Genomic DNA, 8,477 nt, shown 5'->3' with positions numbered 1-8,477 from the left:
AAACAGACAGAAGTGTGATGGAGCTAAATCAGGAGAGTAGGGTGGATGCTGAAGAAGTTGAAAACCACAGTCATGGATTGCTGACATGGCAACAACTGATTTGTGCACTGGCGCATTGTCCTGGTGGAAAATAACACCTTTGGTCAGCTTCCTCGTTTTTTGGTCTTAATTTCTTGCCTCAACTGCCTTATAAGTGCTGCATAGTATCAACCGTTAATTGTTTGACCTTTTTGGAGGTAATCCACCATGAGAATACCCTCAGAATCCCAGAATACTGAGGCCATCACCTTTCCTGCCGATGAAACAGTCTTTGCCTTCTTTGGGGTCAGCGACGTCACATGTTTTGACTGCTCTTTTCTTTCTGGCTGAAAGTGGTGAACCCAAGTTTCATTCATAGTAACAATTTGTTTTAGGAAGCGGTCAGGATCGGTTTCAAATAAGACTAGATTCTCTTTTGACTTGATGTGTCTTGAACGCTTTTGATCAGGCGTCAAAAGCTGTGGCACCCATAGTACTGAAACCTTTGTCATTTCGAAAGTTTCAGTGATAATAGAATGAACACTCTCTCCTGGCTAATACCAACTACCCCAGCTATGAATCGTTCAGTAACTCGCTGGTCATTCATTATCAGATCATGGATTTTTTGTACCATTTCAGGTGTTGATACAGTTTTTGGTCGACCAGGGCGTGGTTCGTCTTCAATGCTGTCTCGGCCACGCTTGAATTCAGCTGACCACCTTTTAATTGTGGCATATGAAGGAGCATCATCTCCTAATGTCTCAACCATATCATCATGTACGGCTTTCATTGTTAGATCCTCTTTATGCAGATACGTAATCACAGCTCTGGCCTCGATATGGTCCATTTTCTGATAACAACAGACCCTACTTGATTGTTATGACCTGTCACAACCAAACAGTTTAACCGAATGTGATGAAAGTTTGTGACAGAGCCCGAGGAACATAATAGTGCACGTGCAAAACGTGGTATCATTGTGTTGCACGGTTTTCCAATCGAGGCCCACTACTTATCAATCACCCCTCGTATATTACGTATTATTTTTTGTGCAATTACATAACTTAATAATCTCTATGGTTGCAAAACTGATAGTTTATTAACATTTTGGCGTTATTTTATCGGGATTATCGCCCTTTTTATTGCGGTGTTTTTGTCATTTTCGAACCTACGTCATTCAGTCAGCAGACGGCTGTCTTTCGAGATGGTCTACATTTTCTCATTTGCTTCTTTGTATTTTGCTCTGTTTTTGTGATGGTGGAACATCTACCCTACTGTGTTCAATATGCCTCTATTCTATTGAATACTAAAACGTTTTTTAATTGACTTAGAAGTTAGAACATTTAGTTTTAGACTACCTGTTGTTTTTATACACCCACATTTTCATTTGGACGTATATTGTCGTCGCCCCTGTCCGTCCGGACGTCCACAATTTGTTTGTGGACTCTCTACCGGTCACAATTCTTGTCCGATTTTGACGAAACTTGAAATATAGGTTTATCCCCAAAAGATCTCGACTGCTTTCGATATTGGCATGTATCGGATCGAAACTTCGTGGATTATCCGATTTTGTTGAAACTTGACATGTAAGTTTATAACCCAAAGATCTCAGTTCCTTTCGATATTCGTGCATATCGGACCGTAACTTCCTGAAGTATGGCCCCTGATTGTACGAAAAATCGCGTTTTTAGCTTGTGGACCATATAGAGGTCATAATTTTTATCTGTTTTAAAAAACCGTATTATTATATCACCGTTACACCCTAAGGAAGGTTGAGTTCGAATTTCGTGAAAATCGGACCAAAATTGCCGGACAAAATGGCCGCCGTTTGTACGCGAATAGTGTAAAAATATGGTAAATCAAGGTTGTGTACCCTGTATGGGTCACAATTTTTATCCGATTTAAAAAAGAAACGTATTATTATATCACCGTTACACCCTAAGGAAGGTTGAGTTCGAATTTGGGGAAAATCGGACCAAAATTGCCGGACAAAATGGCTGCCGTTTGTACACGAATAGTATAAAAAATAGGGTAAATCAAGGTTGTGGACCCTGTATGGGTCACAATTTTAATTCGATTTTGATGAAACTTGAAATGCATGTTTGTAACCTAAAGATCTTGGTTCCTTTCGATATTGTCGCATATCGGATCGTAACTTCCTGAATTATGGCCCCTGATTATACGAAAAATCGCGTTTTTAGCTTGTGGACCCTATAGGTCATAATTTTTATCCGATTTAAAAAAAAACGTATTATTATATGACCGTTACACCCTAAGGAAGGTTCAGTTCGAATTTGGGCGAAATCGGACCAAAATTGCCGGACAAAATGGCCGCCGTTTAAAAAAACGTTTGATTATATCACCGTTACACCGTAATGAAGGTTGAGTTCGAATTTCGTGAAAATCGGACCAAAATTGCCGGACAAAATGGCCGCCGCTTGTACGCGAAAGGTGTAAAAATATGGTATGTCGAGGTTGTGGACCCTGTAAAGGTTACAATTTTAATCCGATTTTGATGAAACTTGAAATGCATGTTTATAACCCAAAGATCTTGGTTCCTTTCGATATTTGCGCATATCGAATTGTAACTTCATGAATTATGGCCCTTGATTGTAGGAAAAATCACTTTCTTTTTAGCTTGTTCTCTATCCATCTCTCAAAAATGTGGGCGTATCCTGCCTGGCAGCCGCTGGTTTTATATACATTTCACCTATGCGGTTACTTGTATAGTTAAATTTTACTACAATAATTACATTCATATTTCTTGTAACATATAGCAGATCATGACTCATGCTGGCATTACACAATGGGTCAATTCAAGTCCCGGGTTACACTTGTGTTAAGGTTGTGTTGTAGTGGTGTATAACTGGTGTTCTTTTTAGTGCCTTAACCTGAGCCCCTCGATTTAGCACTAGTGTTTACACCAGTGTCTAAACTAGGGTAATACCAGTGTTAACACCGGTGGAAAAAAACCCCAACACACCTATAAAACTAGTGTTATCTTTAAATGTTACACTGTGTTTTTGTCTTCTGTAATTTGCATGAGCTGGCCAACTAAAAAAACAGCGGTTACCAGGCAAGATACGCCCACCTTTTGCACGAGATGGATAGAAGACAGGCTAAAATTAAAAGCCACTTTTCGTTCAATCAGGGGTCATAATCCAGAAAGTTACGGTCTGAAATGCACAAATATCGACGTTAGAACATAAACATATAATTTAAAGATAGGTTCCCAGAAAAGTATTTATCTGGTGGTTATTTCCAATAAAAGTATGGCAATTTTGGTATATATGTAAAGTAGTGATATCCAATCTTACTAGAAAAATACTGAATTCCCTGAAAAATACACCATGGAGCGTATACAGGACAAAAATGTAGGGTTCCCCTAATCGACAGCCCGATAAGACAACATCGTCTTGTGTATGCAATGAATTCTCCTCCGACTACGCATGTGACACAAACATGACCTCTTTTAATCGATTTTTTATAGAAAGGGTATTCCTTGACAATTACAATGTTTTGAGAAGGATTTGAAGCAAATTTATGATAAATTAATGAGTTTGAATATATGTTTAGGCCATTTTGTCATGCAGTTTTGGCCCGATTTTCACGAAATTGGAACTCAATCGTCATGGGGTGTAACGGTGATCAATTTATACGTTGTTTTTTTTAAAAAAAAAAAAATGGAAGTTATGGTCCGATATGCCAATAGCTTTGGGAGATAGACCTATATTCCAAGTTTCGTCAAAATCGGATAAAAAATTGTGACCTGTAGAGTGTCCACAAATAAATTGTGGACGGACGAACGTCCAGGGGCGACAGCATAATACGTCCTCATAAAGATGTGGGCGTATAAAAAAACAGCAAAAGAAAATCACCGAGGAAAAATAACCCCTTCCATGAAATTAAGTAACTATAGGAGCTATGTTGAATTTTTGTAGTCTCATTTGATCATTATTCAGTCGAAATTTCCTATCTGAAATTTCTCATAAATCAGCAGGCTTGCGATCAACATTTCTTTATCTTACGTTTTGGCCATATTTTGGTAAAAAACTCATTTTAAGCCTTAAAACTAAATCTAAAAGTCTTAAAAGAAATTCCATTCTTGCAGTCTGTTGTTTTACACCAGTGTTGTAATAAATGACTTGAACTGAGATTTTTTTTTAACCCCTAGGGGTTAGTGTTAGAGTTATTTTTAACAAAATAATAACTTTTATCAAGTTATTATTATCTAACAAGTTTTTATGTAGTAAGAAATAATATTCCACAAAGATCCCTGTATTTATATTTTTTTCATGTAATTGTTTTTTTCTCAAATCGGGAAATTGATATTGAAAATATAGACAAATTGAGGGGCTCAGGTATAAGTTAGTGTTTGGGTAACACAGATATGACACTGGTGTTCATGTTGTATAAATATATCCTTGTTTAACACAACCTCAACACCAAAGACCTTAACTCGGGTTGATTTCAAATACAGAGGGGGTCTGAGGTCTGTAGCCGTGCCACATGAAATGTGTGGTAACCTGATATCTCCGAAACCGCTAACCGGAAGTGGTCGATATTTTGCCTACTCTGAGATATTATTAATGTTATTATAATTTGCAAGTTTCATTGAAATCGGTTTATAATTGCGGTCTGTAGTCGTGCCACATGAAATGTGTGGTAACCTGATATCTCCGAAACTGCTAACCGGAAGTGGTCGAAATTTTGGCTACTCTGAGATATTATTAATGTTATCATATTCTGTAAGTTTCATGGATATCGGTTCATAATTGCGGTCTGTAGCCGTGCCACGTGAAATGTGTGGTAACCCCCATATCTCGGAAACCGCCAATCGGAAGTGGCCTAAAGTTTTGCTACTCAGAGATGTTATCAATGTTATCATAATCTGTAAGTTTCATTAAAATCGGGTAACAATTATTGCGGTCTGTAGTCGTAAGGCTATTTTGAAATTCTTGCTTACCACATGTGGCAAATAGCCACTGCCCTTACGAATAGATGTATATGATATAGTGTTCTTACGTCAGTGAACGTCGATTCCGATTGATTACGCTATCTGGAACTCTCTCTAAAGGGTTTGTGAAGGACGCACGAACCCATTATCGGCAAATGAACTGAAGGATACAACTCTGGGAAAAATAGCTAGGTGTGTAGCCTACTACTATATATAATATTAATAGTGTACTTTTTTTCTTCTGGGCCACCCGATATATCGACAATGGGTTGGTATATGCCCGTCATCTTTATCCAGGTTGGTGCAGAAAAGTAGGACGTTAAAACCATTTCATTAAAATAATAATAATGACTTTATTTAAGAAGGGTTGAAGATTGGGCTATACTAGCCCTTATAGCATTCTACCCTTCGTAGAAATTTTAATCCACGTTGTTGCTTTAATTCAGAAACAACTATATACTATGCTGTCGTCAATTTTATGCATCGGACACTGACTAAAAACAAGCTATTTATAATAGCCTACTGCCATGAACTCGAGGGAAAATAAAAATATTAGGCTAACAACCAGCGGCTGCTAGGTGGGATACGCCCACATTTTGCAAGAGATGGATACAGAACACGCTAAACAAAAGGCGATTTTTCGTACAATCAAGGGCCATAATTCAGGAAGTTACGATCCGATATGGACACAGATCACTAAAGATTTCCCATTGACTCCAATGTTAATTCTCGTATCTTAGACCGGCTCTAACTTTTTCCCAAATTTTCGTTGGGTAGAACGCTTTCTACCACAGATGGAGCAACATGTGGCAACCACTTGCCCAAAAGCACGTATGAGGTTCTTCATGAAAAACTTGAGATACACAAGCTGGAAGTAGAGACAAGTAAACATGCAATTTCAGGCCCTACATTTCAACGTAACCAACCTCTCAACTCTTGTATCCTTCCGCATCAAAATTATGAATATTCACCAAAACCTGGCAGAAAATGTATTTTCAAACCCTTTTCCTCAATTCTACACCAAAAAGTCAACAAAAATCGCCATGCAAAAGGGGGAAAAAGGAAAAGGGAGAGGAAGACTAAAAATAGCTTTGGCCCTTGTTTCGTGGGTGACGGCGTAGGAATATTTGGTGATCTGTGTCCTATATAGGGGTGAAACTTCAGGGATCACCAAAAGGCCTTTTTTATTTCCTTCCCATGTGTTCTGGCAACATGCCGGTGAAAGAAAATCAAAATCAAAGAATAACTGTAAAAATGATGGCCCTTTAAGTACACATGCTGCTTTATGTACACTGGTGCATCTCAGGTCCATATGCCTTTTGTGCTAAAATTTAAAAATCTTTCTTATTAAAGGCAGTATCTGAGTTCTGTGAAAAAATTAGACAAGTAACAAAGAAACTACATACAAAACACTCATAATTTGGAATTTTTTTCAAAAATATAATTTTTTACTGCCATGTGATGAAAAATGTACAAAATTTACATGTAGCATCTCTCAAAATACCAATAATTTTCCACTTTTTTAAATATCCGGACGGACAAGAAATATATTTTTAGAATCTGTGGACAATATGCAAACAGAAAAAATGCAAACCAGTTGCAATGATTGTAATATTAGAGATCTATACTGAAACATGTATGCCTACCCCCTGAACATGCCACTGATTGAATTAATCTAATCTATGGTTGCAGAACTTACATTACCAAAGGAATCTGTCTAACAGCTATGTTTTACCATCCCTGGCTAACATATGCACATATAAACTAAAATAGGTGCAATAAATATGAATTATGGTTAAAAATAGGCCTTGATGAATGAAAAAAATGCCATATTTGGTCTATGATCACCCCTCTCTAACAGAAGGGTCACAGAATACACAATTTTCACAAATTTGGGAATATTTCAATGTTTCCAACATCTCAAACCTCAGAGGCATGTTACAAATTTGTATTGCAATCCTTGTGCTGAAGCAAGATGTCTGGAACTTTACATTAATTTCCTGAAAAAATGAAGTCAAAAAAGTAGTCATGACAGACTTGACAACATAAAAAGAGGCCTGAAAAGGAGAAAAATTAACATTTTATTGTTTTATAGGCAACATAAATGCAGCAAACACCACAAATGCTGGATTTTGATAAGAAAATATTGAACATTTAACTGACATTTACACATCTACACCAGTTTTATATCTGGGTCTGGTCTCACTGGCCTGAAATGCCTCAGGGTTCTACGTTTGACTCTGAACAAATAAGGGTTAGAAATCCTTGAAATGCACAAAAAAAATATTTTTGGGGGAAAAATAACATTCTTAGCTGTATATCAACCACAAATTCCAATTAAGATCATTTACATGTCAACACAGGTGCATTTAAATCCCTCAAAACACATTAATAGAAAAGGGTGGGGTGGGGCATTTATTGCCTCTCTAAACAGAATGATGGAGTAAAAAATGTCTAGAAAGGCTGGGATATTGCTTCCTACATGAAGGAAATGCAAGAATTTAATGTTTCAAAGAAGAAAAAAATGCTTATTCTGGGTAAAATAGTGGCAAAATTGAGCCAACCCCTGTTTTGAACATTTTGTACAAACCCATCTGCTGTACATTATTAACTCAGTGTTACCAATTTTCAATTTTCTGTAGGAAAGCTGGAGCTATTTCTAAACCTGACAAACATGTAGATCCCATCTAAGTTATATTAGCAAAGAAAATATGGGCATTTTTAGACATTTTGACTCATTTTAGTAGTCATGAAAATATTAATTTCTACATCCAAATGGGGGGAATCTCAAGATTTTTTGTGAATATTCCTGATTTTTAGACAAAATTTGGTGAAATTTCAATACTGTTCATTTTATCTGTGCTTTCTGAGACTGAATAAGCCAACATTGGGCATTAGAATATTTTACTTACTGTTAAAAATTCAATAAAAATTGAAAATTGAGAAATTTGCAGTAAAATCACAATTTTTCTTCAAAACTTTGATTTTTTTTTTTTAATTAACTTTTTTTAGTTTTTCTGTAGCCAAACTATTTTATTCATATTTTCTGAGAATTTAATCTTCATATTTTCAAAACTAAGGCATATCAGTGACAGCCTTATCACACACAGACAGGACACAGATCACTAAAGATTTCCCATTGACTCCAATGTTAATTCTCGTATCTTAGACCGGCTCTAACTTTTTCCCAAATTTTCGTTGGGTAGAACGCTTTCTACCACAGATGGAGCAACATGTGGCAACCACTTGCCCAAAAGCACGTATGAGGTTCTTCATGAAAAACTTGAGATACACAAGCTGGAAGTAGAGACAAGTAAACATGCAATTTCAGGCCCTACATTTCAACGTAACCAACCTCTCAACTCTTGTATCCTTCCGCATCAAAATTATGAATATTCACCAAAACCTGGCAGAAAATGTATTTTCAAACCCTTTTCCTCAATTCTACACCAAAAAGTCAACAAAAATCGCCATGCAAAAGGGGGAAAAAGGAAAAGGGAGAGGA

The sequence above is a fragment of the Patella vulgata genome, chromosome 5 (assembly GCF_932274485.2).
Source record: "Patella vulgata chromosome 5, xgPatVulg1.2, whole genome shotgun sequence".
NCBI classification, from domain to species: Eukaryota; Metazoa; Mollusca; class Gastropoda; family Patellidae; genus Patella; species Patella vulgata.
The sequence above is the reverse complement of the archived record's forward strand: the minus strand, read 5'-3'. Positions refer to the sequence as shown.